Genomic DNA, 23,298 nt, shown 5'->3' with positions numbered 1-23,298 from the left:
AAGTGTGGTGACCAGAACTAGATGCAATACTCCAGTTGTGGCCTAACCAGCGCTTTATAAAGGTTCAGCATAACTTCTCTACTTTTGTACTCAATACCGCTATTTATGAAGCCCAAGATCCCAAATGTGTTGCTAACCAATCTCTCAATATATCCCGCCACCTTCAGGGACCTATGCATATTAACTCCCAGGTTCCTCTGTCCCTGTGCACTCTTTAAAACTATGGCATTAAGTGTATATTGCCTCTCCCTGTTCCTTCTGCCAAAATGCATCACCTCACACTTCTCTGTATTAAATTCCATCTGCCACTTGTCTGCCCATTCTGCTAGCCTTTCTATGTCGTGTTGCAGGTTTTAAAAATTGCAAAAAAATGCACAAATGATGAATCCTGTGATCCAATTTATTTTTCTATTTCAAAAGAAATCTGCTTACAGTACATTTGAGTTCTTGTTGGCTAAAAGATGATGTGTAGATGAGGGTTAATAGGGAAAGGTCGCTGCTAAGAGGAAAATTATAGGCTGAGATAGGACAACAGAAAGAAATCAATCAAGAAATTGTATGGGGAAATGAAATGAAAGGAAAAAAAGCCTTCAGAAGCCTGAATCTGAGAGCGGTATTGCAAAGAAACACAGCAGTTATACTATGTTAAGGAAACAAAGCTATTTTGCTTTTTGTATTGAGGTCCATTTTTTTGTGGGAGGAATTTCATTCTGCCTCCCCATTCAAGAGAAGATGTGGATACATCTGTAGATACTGTGGAAAAGACAACAATTTGTACTGTAAGGCTAGCAAATGCCTCATTCCCAACCTGTGTGTGCAGGAAATATAAAGTACGCTGTAATTTGAGTGTATTACACGCCCACCACAGCAGTGGATCTGGTATTTGAATAGTAGGACATCCTGTAGATAGTACACACTGCAACTACAGCACACCTTACTACAGGATGCACTGTGGCAACCTGCCAAGGCTTCTTCGACAGCACCTCCCAAACCCATGACCTCCACCACCTAGAAGGACAAGGGCCACAGATGCATGGGATCACCATCGCCTCCAGATTCCCCTCCCAGTCAAACACCATGTTGATTTGAACATATATCGCCATTCCTTCATTGTTGCTGGGTCAAAATCCTGGAACTCCCTACCTGATAGCATTTTGGGAGCACATTCACCACGTGGACTGTAGTGGTTCAAGAAGAAAGCCCACCACCACCTTGTTAGATCAACTAGGGATGGGCATTAAATGGTGGCCATGCCAGCAATACCCACATCCCATGAATGAATATGTTAAAAAAAATCATGATCTCAGTGATAAAGGAGCTAGTGTTTGCATGGGCAAAGCAGACATAAAAATGGTGTACATCTCCTGTATAAATGGTGTACATCTCTCACAGAGATGCCAACATGTGAAAGGTGCATCGCTGTTTTCCAGGTCATCAATTTAGGTTTGTAAACAGAAACATGAAGATGGTTTCACAATCACCCCTATATTAGAAACTTAGTGAAAATGCTAAAGGTCCAGGTGAGAATCTTCCTGCGATAGTTAGTGCTCTGGCTAATGTAGCACCAGTAACCAAAGTGGTGGCTCGGAAACAGATTTTTGGAGCAGGCTTTCCCTGGCTCCTGTATGTATTCAACCTGCTTAAGCTCACAGAAAGCACAATCATGCCCCATGAAATCTAGGCTGTATATTAACCTATAAATTTACGATTCAATAACTAGACAAATCTAATAAAATGGGACACAAACGGTTGTGGTTTTAATGGTTCTAAGTTGTGATCCAATTCATGAGTTGCCTATGCCTGCACACGGTATTACATTTAACCCTGGTGCAGCTGTATATACTCAAAGCTGACCGTAATATTTTTGGGGGCCGTGGGCAAAGTCAGTTATGGACCTTCCCCGTTCTCAGCTAGGCTTTTTGACTCTGCCTCCCAGAGTTTTTTTTACCCCACAGAAAATTTATGTTATTGGTAACTGAGGTACAGTCTCTCCGTCCACCCTTTCTGCAGCTGTAGTTTTATTTTTTTATATATCAAAAAATATTGAAAAGTTAGCCCCAAGGTGGTTACTAAATGTGAAGTGCCACCTGGGATCCTTGAATATAATAGGAACAAACAGGAGTAGGCTATTCAACCCCTCGATCCTATTCCGCCATTCAATTGGATCATGGGTGATCTGTGTCTTAAATCCATCTACCCGACTTGGTTCCGTAGCCCTCAATACCCTTGCCTAACAAAAATAGGAGGAAGGAGGGAACAGAGAGGAGGGGAATTAATTACAATTTCTATATTAGTTTTACTTTTAACTATTACTGCAAGGCCTGCTACTGTATTTACCAGCAGGCTGTTTCTCACCTCCACCCACTCACCCGCCTCCAGCCTCCCCCCCCCACCAGTGCATTGAGGAATCCTACAGCTGGACATTCCACAGGTGCCTTGTGCCTCCTGTACTATCCGGGTTAAATCTAGTGATGTTCATCATGTAATAAGTAAACAGAGACAAGGCAAAGACAAAGCACATTTCATTTTGGATCTAATTACTGCAAGACCAGTCTGACCACAGCAAAGACAGGAAACGTCCAGAAACCTATCCCGAAATTGCATTACCTGTCTCGAATTATATTTCGATTCATTAGAAATAATGGCTTGCCATGATTTAAAACCCAGCTGGGCTGCCATGCTTTTCACTTGATTGTGTTAATAGGTAGCTTAGCATTGACACTTATAGCACAATAAAAGTAGTTAATTGAAGCCATTAGAGATTGTGATGCGTTTGAGAGTGTTTTGTATGACACAGCACCACAAGTCTAACACAGTCTGGGGTCATTTTAAACTTTGGACGATAGTGTAAAACAGGCGATATTGGATCAGCTGCCCTTTATTATTTATATTTTATTCACCTATTTTATGTATATTAATTTACATAAATTCAATCTCAGACCCATTTGCCCACCGAAGGCCTCCTATTTGACAGAAATGCAAACTTATCCTTGTAACCTGGGATTAATATCTCTCTCACGATTTTTATTGTGGAAGAGGAACTGTCCTGATGCAGAAACAAGCATAGCTCATAGACACAGACTGGTCTTCACCTGGGTAGGAATCGAGGGAGGGAATTTGTGCGCTGCTGTAGGCCTAAAAGGCCTGTTGTACCTGTACCAATACAAATCCCCATCTGCTTCTGGGAATTCTGGCACTTGCCTCCAGCCCCACTGCTCCACCTTGCTAGTCCGTACAAATTTCCACACAATTAGAGTTCTGAAGATGCACCAGGTCCCTGGATTGCGCTCTGCAATATAGTCTAGCTCAAGTGTTGAGGATTATGGTGGTGCACTCACAACTTTGCCTTACTATGATGTATCCTCACGGAGTCCTCGGAGGAGGAAGGCATCCAAGGGCAGCAGGGTAGACAAGCAGCAGGAACATGACGAAGATGCAGAGGACAATCCACTGCTGGATGCAGGAGACATTCATGCCACTTTGATACGGGAGACCTTCTTTTCAATATCACATCTACTCACAGCATTAACAGTCCTTTCTCCTTCTGACCATAAATGTGCCTTCATCTACAGACATTTCTCTGTTTCTCTGTGTGCATCAACTCAATGGCCACTATTCATTCCACTTCAAACACTCCTAAATCTTGCCAATAACATAGACTGCACGTAAATCAACTTTAGTGCAACCATAATTTTAATTAAAACCCATACTGCGTGTGTGCCTAGTGACTCTTTGCTTCCGCTTGGTGCAAGTGTGTGTCCTTGCAAACTCAGCCTTGTGCTTCTCCGAGGTCCTACCAAAGTGGCAGGAGTGTATGAGGAGGCCCGTGGCTCATGGCAGCAGGTCCTGAGATGGGCCTGCTGCTGGTTGCACCTCTTGTGCTGCTGCATGGCTCTGTCTCCTTTCTGTTGGTATCAGAGCAGAATGGTGGGAAGCCACATATGTGCTGCTATTCTGAGAGACAGCAGCAGCATTCCTGCCACTCAGGTAACACCTAGGAGAAGTTTTAGGAAGTCATATCACACAATTGCACCAAAGGGAATCACAGTGGAAAGAGTCACCAGCAATGTTCCCGTTAGGCTGCGCGGCCGCTGTCTGGAGGTCCCGTATAGCATGCCCACTACCGTTTAAATGGAAAAACTGTGCATGTGTGGAAATTTGAATGGGCCGTGCACCCAAATTTTTTTTTGAGGGAACAGTGGTCACTAGGCACACATATAGTTAGGATTTTAATTATCAAAATCAATACTGAACGCTCTCATGGCTTTTTCAGTTACCTTTCTATAATGAGGCCTAATCATTGGCTTGTAAAAAAAATCATCAATCTCTTTGTTCTTCTACTCTATTCCCTTAATTATAAAACTCAAAATGCTATTGGTCTTTTCTATGGCTTTCATGGAATTATGCACTTGAACTCCTTATGTCTCTCTATTCCTCCTCACCTTCAAGATCTTTCCATTGACTTTATATTTCCATTCCTGTTTTTCCTCCCTAAATACATTCTCTCACATTTTCCTCATTCAATTTTATCTGCTATCTGCCCGCCCATTCCATTAACCTCCTGAAGTCTCCCTCGCTATTTAACAAACATCCTACTTTTGTGTCGTCAGCACATTTTAATATTGTACTTGCTATGCACATGTCCAATCTTCTATATGTATTGAGGACAAAAGTGGACCCAGCACTGACCCCTGCTGTACACCATTTCCAACCCTTCTCCAATCTAAGAAATACCCATTTAGCCTGTTTGTCAACCAACTTTCTTTCCATGCTGTTACAGTTCCACACACCATAGTCCTGAACTTTTGTAACAAGCCTCCTATGTGACACCTTATCAAATGTATTCTGAAAATCCATATACAGCACAGCTGCTGCATTCCCTTATAGCTGCTGACAGGGGTGTATGATGGAGGCAGGAATTTCTGCAACTTCTGCTTTCCACAGTAGTCAGGGGTTTAAAATACCTTCATTAAGGTCCCAAGTATATGTAGATGCTCTTTTGATTTTGAAAAAAGAAAAGAAAAAAGAAACCAAAAGTAATTTTTATGGTTTAATTTTTTTAAATTGAAAAGGGCACATCCACTCTTTTCAATTTCCAGGTAGAAAACAGCCATCATGGACTGCAATCTCTGTCATGTGATTGTGGCATTACAATTTGAAGATTCCACAGTTGAGCATAAAACATCAATTTGGTGCTAACATGCTTATTATGGGTAGAGCAGTAGTAGATGTGCAGATGCCACAAAAGGGGTGACTAGACCAAAATTAATTCAGTATTGTTCTGCACACTTCAAAAATCTTGAACGTTTTCAAGTAACTCCATCCCCTGCCAAAATGGACCTGATGTGCCTCAATGAATCCGAGACTCGACGTTAACGGAGCAAAGCAAGGCTTTTATTAACTCAGAAAGTAATACACATTGGAGAAGTGTCTCTCATCCAGAGATCTGCTGTACTGCTGTGAGACACGCTGGGGCTTGCTTAAGTAGGGGCCAGGTATGGGCGGAGCCCTACACACAATACAATACAGGTAAGGAAATGAAACTGAAACTAAACTAAACACAGGGAATACAGTGCCTGATGAATGGCATATTTCATCACAGGACCCTCTGTATGATTTTAAAAGAAACATTTATCGATTTTATTTGGACGTCCATGTGTAAGATCATTCCAGAAACACCATCTGCACGTTTCAACAATGCTTTGTAAAGACAAGCATCTTAGGTGGTGTCTCATCATACCAATGCACTGTACTGGTGGTAGGACACCTTCTCACCTCTGCAACTTGCCACACAGTGAAATCCCCGTTTCACCTAGGCAATAAATCAGATGCATTTATCAGAGTTCTGGGGGAGGGGGTTGAAATTCTGCTGTGAGTTAGCTTTGGTTAACATACATGTGTAAAATTCCCAAATGCACTATTTTAACAATGTTGTTAACTCAAAATGGGCTCCACAAAATTTCAAAACTCACAGTATTGGTACACACAGAGGGATGTCAAAATCTGAAGGACATCCTGGGCCACTCATTCATTCCCAGTGGCATATTCCACAGCAGTACTTACAAAAGCCTGGGGGCAGATCATCTGTGGGCAATGCTGGTGGTGGTTTGAGGGGCACATAGAAGAGAATTTAAAAAGAAATTGGGGGAAATGACGACTGAACAAAAGGCAGACAAACAAGTCTGATAAAGGGCTTTATAGTTCAGAACACAGGTTCTGGTCTGGTAGAATTCTGAACAATGCATGCTTGTACTGTTGTTTTACTGCTAAGTGGGTGTTTAGTAACTGTTTTCTGATTTTTCTTTGCAAAATTTACTGAAATGTTCAGGTTTTTTTTGTTACAAAATACACTGAAATTCTTTTAAAATTTACCCGAAGTGCAACATTGCAGAATGACATGGGTGTGCAGTAGATTCATCTAAGCCTCGTGGGATTGTTTTGATTCTTTAAGCATTTTCAGAATTCTCAACAACTTTAATGTAAACTCCCCACTTTCAGTTAATTTTTGATGAGCTGCACAGTATACAGATTGTTTTAAACTGCAGTGGGTGTATATGTGTCCAATTGAACTGATGGTGCTGACTACAGCTAGCACAGGGATTGTTGTCCTCGTACTAACTCTGTGCCAATATAGTAAATCACTCATGTTTAAATGAAGCAAGTATACCACACTGCTACATCATTATCGCAAAATACACTTCTGACATTTAGCGAGTAACCCGTGCAATTTTTGAATGTGATTGTTTTAATTAGGATTAAATAGTCACAAAATAGTATTTAAATCATAAATGTAGATTTGTTTCATTAATCTAATTTTGTATGTCTTTCAATAATTTGTTTAACTTAATTGTGATGAAGTAGGACCGTGTCTTTTTTTTAAATTGTATTTTCTATTGTTACTCTAATACACTTTCAACCCAAAATAAAAACAGAAAATGCTGGAAACACTCAGCAGGTCAGGCAATATCTGTGGAGAGAGAAACAGAGTTCCCGGCCGGAATTTCCCCTCCCTGGGCGAGTCTGGTGCAGACGGTGGCCATGGCAGGTCGCGAACCCGTTGCTGGCTCCATCCTGCACAAAATGACTTTACGTCATTAGGGCCAATGAAGCCTGCCCTGCACGTTACCCAGCCCAATTAAATGGTGCGGGTCTGCTGACGTCATCCACGGCGCGTTTTCAGCTGGGATATTTAAAGGGGCCATGGCCACATTACCTTTAAAGGTTAATCCAAAATAGCGCAGTCAGTGCACTACAGCATTGGAGTGCTGCAAACACTTTGTATATGACTGCACTGAGACAGAGGGCTAGACCCAGGTTCTCTGATGACTCCTTCCATATGCTTGTGGAGGGAGTCAGAGCAGGCAGGGAGGTCCTCTTCCCTTCCAATGGGCGGAAGAGACCTCCCCAGGAGTCTGAAACAGCCTGGTTGTAGATTGCAGAGGAGGTCACAAGCAGGGATGTGATCAGAATGGCTTGGGTGCAGTGCCGCAAACATTTCAATGATCTCATTAGATCAGGAAACATGGGTATAAAGCCACACTCAACTTCATCCTGCTGTGCCTCTCATCACATCCCCATCACTCTACCCTGCTCCTGCACATCATTACTCACACCAACATACCTTGCATGTCCACCCATCCCTCTCTCTCTATCTACATTATCACATCCCCATCTCACTAGCCATACCTCACACCCACCCTTATCCTAGTGCAATCATACCAACTAACAACACACAAGGAGGCCACCTGGCTTTGGCACCCCACTCCATTATAGTCTCCCTCTAAAGATCCAACCCATCCATTCCTTACACTCATTCCATCACTCTCACTCAACTTTCTCTTCTTTCCCTCCTTGCAGGAAAAGAGAGCACACAATAAGAGGGAGAGAACTGAAGGTGGCCCTCCATCATTTGCAAACCTTACAAAAGCAGAGGAGGCTGCTTTAGAAATATCTGGAGTTGCTGAACAGCTGGAGGTGGGAGACGGAGAGAGTGGGACATCTCAGCAACCCGGTGACAGAATTACATATCATACAGCTACATGGCATACATCAGTCACTCATATGGGGACTGATGTCAGCAGTCATTGAATGGTCATCATCTGCATAATGGTATCTGTATCCATTCTTCATATGACATATCTAACTCATTTTTTTACTCTCCCACAGGTCCATCAAGAGCCCCCCCCCCCCCCCCCGCCACCCAACTATCCAGGAGGAAGAGGAAGACAACTTCTGAGAGGAGCCTCCAGCCTCCGAGGGTGCATCATCACCAGACATAAGTGCACCCAGCACCAGCGCAGATAGGCACACCTCAGTGGTCCCACGTGAGATAGGGTAGTGTTATCACTTGGTGTCTCACAACTCACAAATGAGCAACAGCAGATGGTGGAGACAGGGACAGCAGTGGAGACTCCTCGCCGGAGGGCGCAGGACACTCCCAGCTCTGTTCGGTTGCATGCAGACGTTGAGCCTCGGGGGGTCATCCAGAAAGATGGCGATCCTGGAGGTGCAGTAAGAAGTGCAGGGGGCTTTGACAGGTTTTGTGAGCGCGATGTCTGCAAATGTTCAGAGAATGGAGGAGTCCATCTCCAACATGAGCACCACCGTGTCGCAGGCGATGGCGACTGTAGGCTCCTCCATGGATAGGATAGCCACCTACATGGAGCAGCTAATGCGCCACTCACAGGAGCACATGGCCTCTATGGAGAATAGATGGCAGATGCTCATAGACCTCCTCTCTAGCAGGGATGTCAGTGGAGACGTGGATCCTCATGGCCCCACTGATGTGCAGCAAGGTGCTCTCCAGCTCCCTGGCAGCAGGGAAGTGAGCAGGCTGCCTCTACCTCTGCGGAAGCCACAGGCGTAGCACTTCATAGAAGCACACAGAAGAGAAAGATGACATGCAAGTAGATTCGCAAGGGTAGCCACTTGGGTGTTTTATCAAGTGTTTTTGTATAGTTTCCATTAATGTGCTGTCAAACATAAAAATCTTTATTTTCAACACTTTCCAGTTTTGGACAGATTTATGTGCACCTTTGGAAGTGATTAGTAAGTTGCAGTGAGTGGTGAGACATAACAGTACCTCCAGCAATGGTGGTGATTGTGAAAGGAATGGCTTGGTCATTGCAGGGATGCTTTATGGTGTTGGTGTGGGGTGGTGCCAACCTGACACATCATGTGGCAGCCATATGGATGTACAGCATAAAGTTAAGTAAATCTGGCCATGATGAGGCCATTCTTGGCCAGAATGTGGTCGGCTGCTGATGCCCTCTGTCCTGTGTAGCATCAGGTGATTGCGGAGAAGGTTGGTGTTGTTGTTGGTGCTGCTGGTGTTGGGGCTCATCGTGGTCAGAATCTGAGAACCAAGCTGAGACAGTATAAATAAACGGCACCCATGCTGATGGAATACATGGCAGGTGAAGTAGAGTTGACAGAAGCAATCTTTCAATGGTGAGAGGGGTTCTTCCAATGAGGTGACACTGGATGGACACTTTGCTGGAGAGACTTGCAGCCTGCAGAAAGCTCAATCTGTGCTGGGAATGCAGTCAGCAACAGCTTCTGTCTGAGGAGAGTAATCAGCTGTCAAATTTATACTACATTTGATGCTGTCAACTAATCAGCTGGAGCAATGGCCACTGAACTCCTGCCTCAGGTTGACAAATGTGGTCCCTGAGCAGCATGAGTCCTGTGGGCATCCAGTGAAATTGCAAAGGTAAGGTTAAAAAGATTCTTAAGGGTCTGACAACAAGCTAATAATCCTTTAAATTCGGTTGCCCGCCTTTGCCGGTTGGGTTGCTGCCGCACTGACAGACGTGCCCGAGGGAAAGGTGCGTGGGGAGGCGGGATAATGGTGGGTTCCTGACCTGCTGCAAGAAATTTCAACTTTCTCATCCGACCCACCTCCAACCGTGCCCAGGTTGATGACCTTTCATAAGAACTGGAAGATGTTAGAGAATAAGTTTTTAAGCAAGTACAGAGGCAGGGGAAAAGGAGGCGGTAATGTGACAAGTAAAGAAACAAAAGATGGGTGTAGAGGAGGTTTAAATGGGAATAGCAGAATCATCAGCTACAGCTGCTGTTTGAAAAAATGGGGGCAGTGGTTAGTGCCTAATGGTGCTGTACCTTGAGTTTCCTTCGAGCTTCATTAGAACAGTGTAGGAGGCCAAGGACAGAGAGGTCAGAGTGAGGGTGAGCAGAGAATTAAAATTACAGGTGACTGGAAACTCAGTGTCATGCTTATGGACTGAACAGAGGTGTTCCGCAAACGATCATCCAATCTGCATTTGGTCTCCCCAATGTAGAGGAGACCGCATCGTGAGCAGCGAGTTCAATATACTAAATTGAAAGGAGCACAAGTAAATTGCTGTTTCACCTGGAGGTAGTGTGGTGGGAAGCAAGGAGGTAAAAGAGCAGGCGCTGCATCTCCTGCGCTTAAGAAATAGGAGCAGGAGTAGGCCATTCGGCCCTTCCAGCCTTGTCCGCCATTCAATAAGATCATGGCTTTTTAAAAATTTGTTTATGGGAGGTGGGCATTGCTGGCAAGGCCAGCATTTATTGCCCATCCCTAATTGCCCTTGAGAAGGTGGTGGTGAGCCGCCTTCTTGAACCGCTGCAGTCCATGTGGTGAAGGTACTCCCACAGTGCTGTTAGGTAGGGAATTGCAGGATTTTGACCCAGCGACGAGGAAGGATCGGCGATATACTTCCAAGTCAGGATGGTGTGTGACTTGGAGGGGAACTTGGAGGTGGTGGTGTTCCCATGCGCCTGCTGCCCTTGTCTTTCTAGGTGGAAGAGGTCGCGGGTTTGGGAGGTGCTGCCGAAGAAGCCTTGGCGAGTTGCTGCAGTGCATCTTACAGATGGTACACACTGCAACCACAGTACGCCGGTGGTGGAGGGAGTGAATGTTTAAGGTGGTGGATGGGGTGCCAATCAAGCGGGCTGCTTTGTCCTGGATGGTGTCGAGCTTTTTGAGTGTTGTTGGAGCTGCACTCATCCAGGCAAGTATTCCATCACACTCCTTACTTGTGCCTTGTAGATGGTGGAAAGGCTTTGGGGAGTCAGGAGGTGAGACACCCGTCACAGAATACCTAGCCTCTGACCTGCTCTTGTTGCCACAGTATTTATGTGGCTGGTCCAGTTACTTTCTGGTCAAAGGTGACCCCCCAGGATATTGATAGTGGGGGATTCGGCGATGGTAATGCTGTTGAATGTCAAGGGGCGGAGGTTAACAGAGAAACATAGAAGATAGGAGCAGGAGTAGGCCATTCGGCCCCTCGAGCCTGCTCCGCCATTCAATGAGATCATGACTGATCATCCAAATTCAGTACCCTGTCCCTGCTTTCTCCCCATATCCCTTGATCCCTTTAGCCTTAAGAAATATATCCAACTCCTTCTTGAATATATTTAATGAACTGGCCTCCACCGCCCTCTGTCGCAGAGAATTCCACAGGTTCACCACTCTCTGGGTAAAGAAATTCCTCCTCATCTCAGTCCTAAATGGCTTACCCCTTATCCTTAGACTATGACCCCTAGTTCTGGACTCCCCGGCCATCGGGAACATCCTTCCTGCATCTAGTCTGTCCAGGCCTGACAGAATTTTATAGGTTTCGATGAGATCCCCTCTCAATCTTCTAAACTCCAGTGAGTACAAGCCCAATCGACACAATCTCTCCTCATACGTCATTCCTGCCATCCCAGGTATCAGCCTGGTGAATCTTCGCTGCACTCCTTCCATGGCAAGAACATCCTTCCTCAGATAAGGCGACCAAAACTGCACACAATACTCAAGGTGCGGTCTCACCAAGGCCCTGAACAACTGCAGCAAGACATCCTTGTTCCTGTACTCGAACCCTCTTGCTACAAAGGCCAACATACCATTTGCCTTCTTAACCGCCTGCTGCACCTGCATGCTTACCTTCAGCGACTGGTGCACAAGAACACCCAGGTCTCTTTGCACTTCCCCTTCTCCCAATCTATTGCCATTCAAATAATAATCTGCCTTCCTGTTTTTGCCACCAAAGTGGATAACCTCACATTTATCCACATTATAGTGCATTTGCCATGTTTCTGCCCAATCACCCAACCTGTCCAAATCATACTGGAGTTTCACGACATTCTCCTCACAGCATACCCTCCCACCCAGCTTTGTGTCGTCTGCAAATTTGGAGATACTACATCCAATTCCCTCGTCCAGGTCATTAATATATATTGTGAACAGCTGGGGTCCTAGGACCGATCCTTGCGGTACCCCACTAGTCACTGCCTGCCACTCGGAAAACGACCCGTTTATTCCAACTCTTTGCTTTCTATCTGCCAACCAGTTCTCTATCCAAGTCAATACCTTGCCCCAAATCCCATGTGCCTTAATTTTGCAAGCGAATCTCTTATGCGGGACCTTATCGAAAGCCTTCTGAAAGTTCAAATACACCACATCCACTGGTTCTCCCTTATCTATTTTACCAGTTACATCCTCAAAAAATTCCAGTAGATTAGTCAAGCACGATTTACCCTTTGTAAATCCATGTTGACTTTGTCCGATCCCATCACTGCTCTCCAAGTGCTCTGCTATTACATCTTTCATAATGGACTCTAGCATTTTCCCCACTACCGATGTCAGGCTTACCGGTCTATAATTCCCTGCTTTTTCTCTACCACCTTTTTTGAATAGTGGGGTAACATTAGCTACCCTCCAATCCATGGGTACTGTTCCAGAGTCTATCAAGCTCTGGAAGATGACCAGCAGTGCATCTACTATCTCCAGGGCCACTTCCTTAAGTACCCTAGGATGTAGATTATCAGGCCCTGGGGATTTATCGGCTTTCAGTCCCGTCAACTTCCCCAACACCATTTCCCTACAAATACTGATTTCTTTCAGTTCCTCCCTCTCATTACTCCCTATATTCCCCGACATATCTGGGAGGTTATTTGTGTCCTCCTTCGTGAAGACAGAACCAAAATATGTATTTAATTGGTCTGCCATTTCTTTGTTCCCCATTATAAATTCCCCTGATTCTGACTGTAAGGGACCTACGCTTGACTTCACCAATCTTTTTCTCTTCTTGAGACTCTCGCTTGTTGGAGATAGTCATTGCCTGGCACTTGTGTGGTACGAATGTTACTTGCCACTTATCAACCCAAGCCTGAACGTCATCCAGGTCTTGTTGCATGCGGGCATGGACTGCTTCATTATCTGAGGGGTTGTGCATGGCACTGAACACTGTGCAGTCATCAGCGAACATTCCCATTTCTGACCTTATGTTGGCTGATGTTCTACCGCAACTCCACCTTCCTGCATTACCCCATATCTCTTGATTCCCTTAGTATCCAAAAATCTATTGATCTCCGTCTTGAATATACTCAATGAATGAGCATCCACAGCTCTCTGGGGTAGAGAATTTCTTTTAAAGCCTGTTACATTTCTCACTTTTTCCAGTTCTGATGAAAGGTCACCAACCTGAAACATTTGCACGGGCAAGTGCTGGGGAAGGGGGATGAGGTGTTGGGGGGTGATGGAAGAGTGGACCAGGGTGTCACAGAGGGAACGGTCCCTTCAGAATGCTGAAAGGAGAGGGATGTGTTTGGTGGTGACATCATGCTGGAGGTGGCAGAAATGGCAGTGGATGATCTGTTGAATGTGGAGGCTGGTGGGGTGGAAGACCCAGCTGGTCTTGCCTACCTCCAGATTACCCTAAGTGGCAGACTGCAGCTGCATCTGGGGAATGGGACCACAGGGACACAGAGATTGACTCATGCAGCTCCCTGTTTTTAAATGGTAGTCCTGATAGGGTAGCAGGACTGCTGGTCAAATTAAATTAAAAAGTAGGGGGATTTTTTAGTTGGTAATCTGTTGATTGTCAAGTGCACTTGTAGCAATTTTACTGCCAATTAAGACATATCTAGGGCTTTCCTGATGGTTCATTGGGAAAACAGACCATGGCCCTGAAATTCCAAAAGTGTGTCCCAGTCATTTTGGTGGGGTAACAGTGGAATCCCCAGGAAAATGGCATATACGGCCATTTTTAGCTGTTGACGCCGTTTCTTTGGGGGTTTCCTCCAGTCACCAGTTTGCCTATCGTGCAAACAGATCAACGGAGGATGCAATCACAACTGCTTCTACACTCGGCACTGAATCACTTAGATGGGAAGGAGACCTACATCAGAATGCTGTTCATAGACTACAGCTCAGCATTCAACACTATCGTCCCCAACAAGCTGGCCACCAAACTCCAAACTCTTGGCCTGAACACTTCCCTCTGCAACTGGACCCTGGACTTCCTAACAAACAGACCTCAGTCTGTCAAATTAGGTAACCACACCTCCCCCCCCCTGACCCTGAACACGGGGGCCCCACAAGGATGTGTGCTGAGCCCCCTCCTCTACTCCCTCTTAACCCACGACTGTGTGGCTGTTCATGGTTCCAACACCATCATCAAGTTTGCGGATGATACCACGGTAGTAGGCCAGATCACCAACAACGATGAGTCAGCCTACAGGGAGGAGGTCCAGCATCTCGTGAAGTGGTGCGCCGATAACAACCTGGCCCTTAACATCAAGAAAACCAAAGAAATGATTGTGGACTTCAGCAAGTCTAAAGGCAGAAGTCACACTCCCATCCACATCAATGGGGCTGTGGTGGAAAGGGTGGACAGCTTTAAGTTCCTCGGAGTCCACATCACGGAAGACCTCTCCTGGTCCCTCAATACCTCCTCTCTGGTGAAGAAGGCCCAGCAGCGCCTATATTTCCTAAGGAGGCTGAAGGGATGTAACCTGTCACCCCTGATCCTCTCTAACTTTTACCGCTGCACAATAGAGAGCATCCTGACAAACTGTATCACAGTATGGTATGGCAGTTGTAGCTACTATGACCGGAAAGCCCTGCAGCGGGTAGTCAAAACTGCCCAACGCATTACCGGCACCCGGCTACCGACCATAGAGCACATATACCAGAAACGCTGTTTACGGAGGTCACGGTCCATCATCAAAGACCCTACCCACCCCAGCCACAGTCTGTTCGCCCTCCTGCCATCTGGGAGATGCTACAGATGCATTTGCACCCATACGACCAGATTTAGGAACAGCTTCTTTCCCAGGGCTGTCATCCTACTGAACTCCACAAATAAACTCTAAAGCCTGCACATCTGCCAATGCACTTTATTATGGTTATGTTTATGTTAATGTATTACAAGCCAAATGTATGTTGAATGTTTAAATGTCTTAATCTAAATGTACACTCTCGGGAGCCGCAAGCCTACATTTCGTTGTACTGCACTTGTGCACTAACAATGACAATAAAAGTTGATTTGATTTGATTTGATTTGAAATTACCAGAATTTCCAGGCGCATATGTCGTGGCTGTGAGTCGTAAAGACCAGAAAACGTCCAGATTTGATCTCTGATCGCTCCTGATTTGGCTGATCTCATAGAATCTTACAGCACAGAAGGAGGCCACTCGACCCATCGTGACTGCGAAAGAGCTATCCAATTAGTCCCGCTCCCCCGCTCTTTCCCCATAGCCCTGCAATGTTACCTTTTCAAGTATATTTCCAATTCCCTTTTGAAAGTTACGATTCAATCTGCTTCATCTGTGGCAGTGGCACTACAACTGGCCTCAATATCCCTGTGCTTGAGAAAAGAAAAATCACCCCAAATTTTTGCTTGTGATTGCTATTTAATGACCCTTGCTGGCAAGTGCATGAGTGCGGATGTCAGATGAGGGCAGGACCTGGCACAACGGTAATGCCCCTTGGGGAGAATTATTGTAGGGAGCAGAAAAAATAGCATTCCTTTTAAAGAAGCCCGCCCATTGCAGCAGCTGCACGTCGGGCATTTAAAATGCAGCTCCACTCTGAGTTTCAGGGGACAGAGAACATTCCTTCCCTCCAACCACCAACAGTGACAGACCTCTGCTTGGCAAACATACTGGTGGCGTAGATGTGAACTCACGCCAGTGGGCCCACAGATTAGACAAGGTGGCAGAGAGAGCAATCACTGTAATAAAAAGCAGCATGCTGCAATAAGAGACTCAAACCCAGCAAAGGGAAACGCAAGTGAGGCACTACAGCAGCAAGCAAAACTACTGTGGAAAGCAGAAGTTACATAAATTCCTGCCTCAATCTACACTCCTGTCAGCAGCTAAAATTATTATTCTTGGGTGGCGGGGAGGGGGTGGAATGGAACTATCTCATTTTACTGTGGAAACAGTCAGTTTACAACCACAAATAGGTCAGCAAGGTTTCTTCTATTGTATAATGGAAATACGAATTTTTTTTAAAGTCCTTTGTGATGTGAAACCCTCATCAAGGAATATCACTATAAACTAATTGCATGATTTTAAAACCAGTTCATTATGTTTTCTGAAAATATCCATCAGGCAAGTGTGCAGAACCAGTAAAATGTCAGCTGTAGGTAGAAAGATCTTATATGATGCAAGTCTGATTAGATTTGTTTTAATAAAGCTCCTTATACCGCATCTCAATGTTTCAATTGTTTCTTTTGCAATATATTGTGAATGTCAAATATAAATTAATCTGCCAGCAGTTGAGACCACAGTAAAATATTTTAACCAGATTGCAATACCTCTGCTTATTTATGGCACAGTCTTGGCCATTCAAATTTCCCAGTCACAAATTAAAAACACAGTGACTGAGGCATCCCAGAGCCAGACGACAGCGTGATCTTACTCATGTCAGTTCAGGGCAAAATATGCTTAGACTGACTTTGAATAATATTGTTTGAATGTTTATCAGGGGAATAGTCAACTTGTGTGCTTCCAGCGATTATTGTTAATGATATCCCTCCCCCCACCCACCCAGCAGTTCCACTGACCCTGGATCAAGAGTTTTAACAAGATCTAACAAGATTTTGCTTAATCTGAAGTTTCAAGCATTTTATTCTGGCAACAAAGGAGATGACAGAGAATGCTTCACACATAGGTGCCAATGACATGGGACACCATCGTGACATCTACAATACAACTAAAAGGTTACGAGATGGACACCTACTATTAGTACCACAATTAACGCTCGATTAGTGGATACTAACACCCACTGCAGGCAGACAGATAAAATGATACCGCATCAAGAACAATTTACAGAAAGCTGCAGGTTTCGCAGTTCCACAGAATAACATCGTGTAAAGGTTCTTTATGATTTATGTTAGGATTAGGTACACAGCACAGTCGGGACAGAAGCTGCTGAACTAATCTAACCTAATCAATTATTGAAATACAGTAACAGCAACATTGCCCAATGCCATCGGATACAACACAGCACCGCCGCCACACACCAGCTGCCTCCTGCTCTGCAGCAAAGGCTCTTGTCTGGCCAATTCGACCTTTACAGTCCACCACACACAAACAGCACTGTAAAATGCACCTACCGTGGGACTGACGAGGAGAGTGGACCTGGATCAGAACTGGGAGCGAGAAACAAGTGGAGAGAACTGCTCACACACCAGAAGAATTCACTGCCATAAACCCTGCAGCAGAACCACCAGCCCAGAGAGGAAGTAGATCTAAAATAAGCTGTCACTTCAGTGAAAAGTTTTTTTCCCTTCTCTCTTCTCTTTTGACTGTTCAGACCATCTGTATCGACAAACTCCCAGGGGGGTGAAGGGGGGAAGCTGCTACCCCGCTATCTTATGGAGTGCAGTGACATCCACTTGAAAAGTGCCAGCGTTTGCAGAGAGTGAGATGCAGGAGTTTACTGGGGGAGAGGCAGGTAAAGTGTGTTTGTTTGTCTGTGTGTCTAGATGATGGTTTGTCTCTGTGTGCGTGTGTATACTAGACGAGGCTGCAATAGCCAGTCCTGTACTGACAGCCTTCAGCCTCTGCCTTGGGTTTCAGGTTTCACAGGCAACTGGCAGCACCAATCGAGGTTACCAGCCGGTGCTTCGGGGGGCGGGGGAGACAACCCCTTCTGTTAGAATAGCTCACTGCTCAAACATTCTCAAGATCACCGCGCCGGCCCGTCAGCTGGAACAATTAAACCACTTTGAGGTTTGTTTGTCTGCTGTTAACTGTTTCACTGCCCTAGAGGCTGGCGTCAGCTGCAGTCAACTTTGCTCATGAACCAGCCCACGGGTTGGGACCTTGCAGTGCAGCTGCAGAGGGGGTTGTAGCTGTTCTGTGGAGGAATATAGCAACCGTGGTGAATATGATACACGGCGTCATCCTGTGCAAGGGTGACACCAAATGCTTCCGCAGAAATGCTGCTATCCAGCACACGTTTATTGCATTGCAGCTTTGGAACCGGAACGAAAACTTTTGCAAAATAATTTTTGGGGGCGAGGCAGAGTCTGCTTTCCATTTTATGTAATAGCTGACAAGTTTAAAATCGTCCACTTCTACCAACAGGTTTCTCGTGTCTGACGTGGAAAAAGAAAGTACAAAAGCATCTACTAATAATACCTGTCCGCCTCCTATTTTTCAGTTTTGAATAAGGGTCTGCCCCTGGAACATAAACTTGTCTGTTCTCCTGATTGGCCGGCTGTATATTTCCAGCATTTTCTGTCAGTGTTTCAGATTTCCAGCATCCGCAATATTTTGCTCTTTTCTATCATTTTTTAAATTGAAAACATTCTAATTAATTTAAAGAGAATGAGTGCTTAACAGATTCTTATTTAAATACTAGAACTGAAAAAATCCCGCTATTTGCAGCAATACCTTTTCTGTTCAGTATATTACCCACTGTGTGAGCCCCAGAACTCAATGTCAAGTGCTTTCTAAATCGCTTCATTTGGAATTAATAGGTTGGGAGGACTTTGCAAGTAAAAACTAATTTAGAAAGTTTGCAAACATTTTAATTGTCAGAAATCCTTCAGTTAGCACCTTCGTTGCTTTGTAGTTTTCAGACGCTCACACAAGAGAGTGGCACTTAACTCCAGGGGCAGCCTATTGGTATAACTCTACAATCAGGCCTTCGTGCACATCATCCCCACAACATCCCTTTCACCAACCTATTGGCGACGAAAAATTTACAACCTTAACGTGCAGATCATTTTACAGTTTGTCAAATAACCGTGAAACACTCAACTGGATAGTAGAGCCAATCAATGCCCTGAGATCTCAAATGTTCCCGTTTAGCCCGGTAGAGATGGTTTGGATTTGGATCAAATTATCCTTTAAAAAAGAAATATGGCATCTGTGCTCAGAGGGACAAGATCTCTTTTGGTACATCCATGTCCCACTTTCCCTTTTCCGCCACCATGGTGGCTGAGGGTTAGTACTCGAGCCACAACAAAAGAGTCCAGCCTATATTCTAATCCTGCCACGCCCAACGAGAGCAGGGCAGGCAGGGGATTAAAATCGCAGCAGTGCGTTCACGCTGCATTCTTGGCAGCCCTGAATTTTACACCCTGGCCTTGTGAGTTGTGTGAGGCCGCAGGCAGACAAGGGCCTTATTCAAAGCTCTGGGTTTGATGATGTAATTCGGACCTCGCCGTGATTTTAACCGCCAGCTGCGTGAGTCACACACAGTGCCAACCGCGCCTGCAAAAGAGGCAACAAATTGGATCCAGGGCCAGGAGAGGTCCATGTAGGTGATGTTTGAAATTATTTGAAGGTTTCCTTGTGGGGTAGGAGGAGCAGGAATGCCACTTCAGGATTCACAAGGAAACTTTTGGTCTCCTCTGCCCTGGGCTTCCCCATCCCGTGACTGCAATCAGCTTGGACACCCTGGCCTGCCCCCTCACCCATGTCCCGCCATTGCTCACCTTGCTGTGGACCATTTCCTTGGGTTCTCGGTCCACTGCCATCCACCGACCATCACATCATTCCTGCCGACTTTGGGTGGGAGTCCGATTCGAAAAATTTAAATGAGTCCCTGGAGTTAAAATGGCAGGGGCCCTGGTGTGGCCATAGAGCTTCTTGCTCGCACTGCTCTGTCCCCACACCTCATTTGTACCAGAGTTAAAATCAGAGCTTTAAAATTTTTGTTCTGTTTAGTCTAGTTTTGAGTGGGTAGGGGAAATTGTAGAGAGCACTATATCCCTGCTGGTTGAATGGAGTGGGATAAGCCTTCTAAGCAGTAATGGCGGAATGTGCGTCTTGGGTAGGGTTGCCAACCCTCCAGGATTGCCCCTGGGTCTCCAAGAATTGAAGATTAATCTCCTGGATCCTGCCACCAGCAACCTGGCATAAAAATCATAGGGGCATTTAAAGAATGATTTTCTTTCATATTCTTTGAACACTTTTGTTTATTCGTGATAGAAATATTGGAGATGGGGAAAAAGCTGTTTGGCTATGCAAGGCTGTTAGAGGTGAGAGATCACATGATGAAACCTCTAGGAATACACTTTGGCAACACAGAGTTGGCAACCCTAACCGTGGGACTTTTTACTACATTAAAGGTGCTATACAAATGCAAGTTGCTGTTGTTATCTGATCATTTAAAAAAAAGTAGAGCTCTTTAAAAAAAAATTGTTGGGTAGCCTAATTTGGTTGTTTCTTTAGGAGGGTGGATGTATTGCCAAGGTGGTTATTTCCCTGGTAGTACAGTGAAAAGGCAATAGATCGACAGTTCACATGTCAAAATGTCATTGCCTTCATAACTTTATTAAATGTAAAAAGAAAAATTACAAATGCTGGAAATCTGAAGTAAAACAGTAATTGTTAGAAATACACAGCAGGTCATTCAGTATATGAAAGAGAAAAATAGTCACAACCAAAACATTGACCTACCTTTGTGTTTCAGATACTGATCAACTGGCGTGCATTGGTTTTGATGAATGAGGGCGTGGAGTACAGAGGCTGTGAGATATTTGGAGAAGGTAATGGTTAGGTCAACTTAGCGTATTGTATGCAGTTTTTAAGTCACTATAAGAGAAAGGACATCAAAGCCATAGAGTGCGTACAGTGCAGATTCACTAGGATGATGCCTGTGATGAGAATCTATAGTAATGAGGAGAAACTTGCAATACTGGAACTGTTTCCACTGGAGCAGAGAAGATTTAGTCAAGTTTTTTAAAATGATCAACAGTTTGTTTCTGCCAACCGAAATATATATGTGTAGTTATACTGACTCTCTCTAACTTGTGTAAAGAAGCCTTACCATCAAAGTCACTTTTAAATACCAAACAGTTAAAAATAATAATTATTTGAAACATCTGTTTGCTTTCACTTCTGATTTTGTTTAGATATTCTTCTTTAAAGTGATTTTTTTAAATGAATTCTCAGGATATGGGTGTCGCGAGCAAAGCCAGCATTTATTGCCCATCCCTTGCTGCCCTCAAGAAGGTGATGGTCAGCCTTCTTCTTGAGCTACTGCAGTCTATGTGGTGGAGGTACTCCCATAGAAACTCTTTATTATCCGGCACCAACGGGACCAGCGTGGTGCCGGCTTATCAAAAAGTCCAGATTACAGAGAGGTATAGTTTAAAAGGTACGAGAGCTCCGTACACAGCAACAAATCCAGGCTTCCCTGTTGCTTAGCAACATGTGCAGGAACTCCGGCCACAGACCAAGCGTCCCTGTTGCTTAGCAACAAGTGCATGAACCCCAGATACACAGCCACAGATCCAGGAACTGCCACTAATATGAAGTAAAACTTACCTGAACCTACTCCTGAATTTTGCCAGTTAGAAGAGAGTTTCCTGTATTAGCTAGGGACTTCCAGGACCTTGATCAAGCGACAATGATAGAGTGGATAGAGAGAGAATGTTTCCACTTGTGGGGAAGAACATAACTAGAGGCCATCAATATAAGATAGTCACCAAGAAATCCAACAGGGAATTTAGAAGAAACTTCTTTACCCAAAGAGTGGTTAGAATGTGGAACTCGCTACCACAGGGAGTGGTTGAAGCGAATTGTATAGATGCATTTAAGGGGAGGCTAGACAAGCAGATGAGGGAAAAGGGAATAGAGGGTTATGCTGATAGATTTAGATGAGGAAAGATGGGAGGAGGCTCGTATGAAGCATAAATGCCGGCATTGGCTGGTTGGGCCGAATGGCCTATTTCTGTGCCGTATATCCTATGGTAATCCTATGAAGGAATGGCGATATATGTCCAAGTTGGGATGCTATGTGACTTGGAGGACAACTTCGAGGTGGTGCTGTTCCCATGTACCTGCTGTCCTAGTCTTTCTAGGTTGTGAAGGTCGCAGGTTTAGGAGGTGGTGCCGAAGAAACCTTGGCGAGTTGCTGCAATGTGTCATGTAGGTAGAACACACTGCAACCACAGTGCACCAGACATGGAGTGAGTGGATGTTTAAGGTGATGGATGGGGTGCCAATTAAGCGGGCTGCTTTGTCTTGGATGGTGTCGAGCTTCTTGAGTGTTGTCGCAGCTGCACTCATCCAGGCAAGTGGAGAATATTCCATCACACTCCTGATTGGTGACTAAAGTGCCAGTGAACTGGTTTGAAAATATTATTATGAAGTCTGAGGGTGCGTGGGAGTTTTGTTATGATTAGTAGAAATATTTAAGGTGGGGAACCTTCAATCATCTGTTTCAACTGTTTGTTCAATTTTATGCCCTTGTACTGTCAGGTTCCTTCGACAATGTCAACAGCCCTGTCACTGTTAAATAATAAACATTTGAAAGAGCAATATAGCTAAGCATTAATAAAACTTTAATTGAACTGTACAATTTTCAAAATGGAGCATTGACAGTATCTTATTGACTGTAAAACTCCCAGGGATCAATTTCTGTATCCCTACATTTTCAGTGAAAAAGGGGACGATAGCAGGACCAAGGTACTGCACGGACCGGAAATACTGACCTACCACCGAGTTCACAACCTTCCCGATTTTTTGGCAGGCCTCGATCCAAGTGGCCTGAGCTCCTGCCAGAAACAGATGATGGGTGAAATGGCACAATTTGGATCCCCGATACCATTTTCGTTTCTGCCTGCGTCGTTACCATCTGTTCCTGCACCAGCCCAACAGGGATGGACAATACAAGTCAGGATTCAGGTGTTGTCAGTGTGAATTAAAGGGATCTTTGGCTGCAGTCAGAGAAAGCTGGATGGAGTTTTGGGACTCATTTTTATGGCAATCACTTGTGCGCTTTGAATCTTAAAAGCTCCTGAGGTTAATATACTCACTGCTGTAGGTTCTGAAAAAAATCTAACTCCTGCACTGAAGTGCTGCTTCTTTTCACTCCGAACAATTCTACCCCCTCTCCTTTAAGGCACTGTTGCAGGCCCTTCACATTCGGCTGCCTCGCCCGACTTCCCACCTCCAGATTAGCGAACTACCTGCAGGAGAGTGTGTTTCATGCTGACAGGCTGTTGACCACATTATAATGAAGGCCCTGAACATAAAATGGATCGAGTTCACCCCCGCCACCCCCAACTTCTCTG

At 44.9% G+C, this 23,298-nt stretch overlaps 1 protein-coding gene and 1 long non-coding RNA gene across 2 annotated transcripts in view; one reads left to right on the top strand and one right to left on the bottom strand.

Annotated features, from left to right (window-relative positions):
* The window catches only part of arhgap24 (Rho GTPase activating protein 24), a 730,398-nt gene extending 712,931 nt beyond the window's left edge, over positions 1-17,467 (bottom strand). Inside the window, exon 1 of the mRNA XM_085963615.1 lies at positions 17,377-17,467. The gene's annotated coding sequence lies outside the window, so the exon portion shown is untranslated. The remainder of the gene's footprint in view (positions 1-17,376) is intronic.
* Positions 17,468-17,628: 161 nt separating this feature from the next.
* Positions 17,629-22,960, top strand: LOC147123025 (uncharacterized). The gene is made up of 3 exons (XR_015073129.1): positions 17,629-17,717; positions 20,691-20,766; positions 22,663-22,960. It is a non-coding gene; the product is annotated as an uncharacterized LOC147123025 (long non-coding RNA).
* The last annotated feature ends 338 nt before the right edge of the window (positions 22,961-23,298 follow it).

This window comes from Somniosus microcephalus, chromosome 2, assembly GCF_052327205.1.
Source record: "Somniosus microcephalus isolate GS21.2 chromosome 2, FLI_Smic_1.0, whole genome shotgun sequence".
NCBI lineage: Eukaryota > Metazoa > Chordata > Chondrichthyes > Squaliformes > Somniosidae > Somniosus > Somniosus microcephalus.
This window is presented reverse-complemented; position numbering and strand designations above follow the sequence as displayed.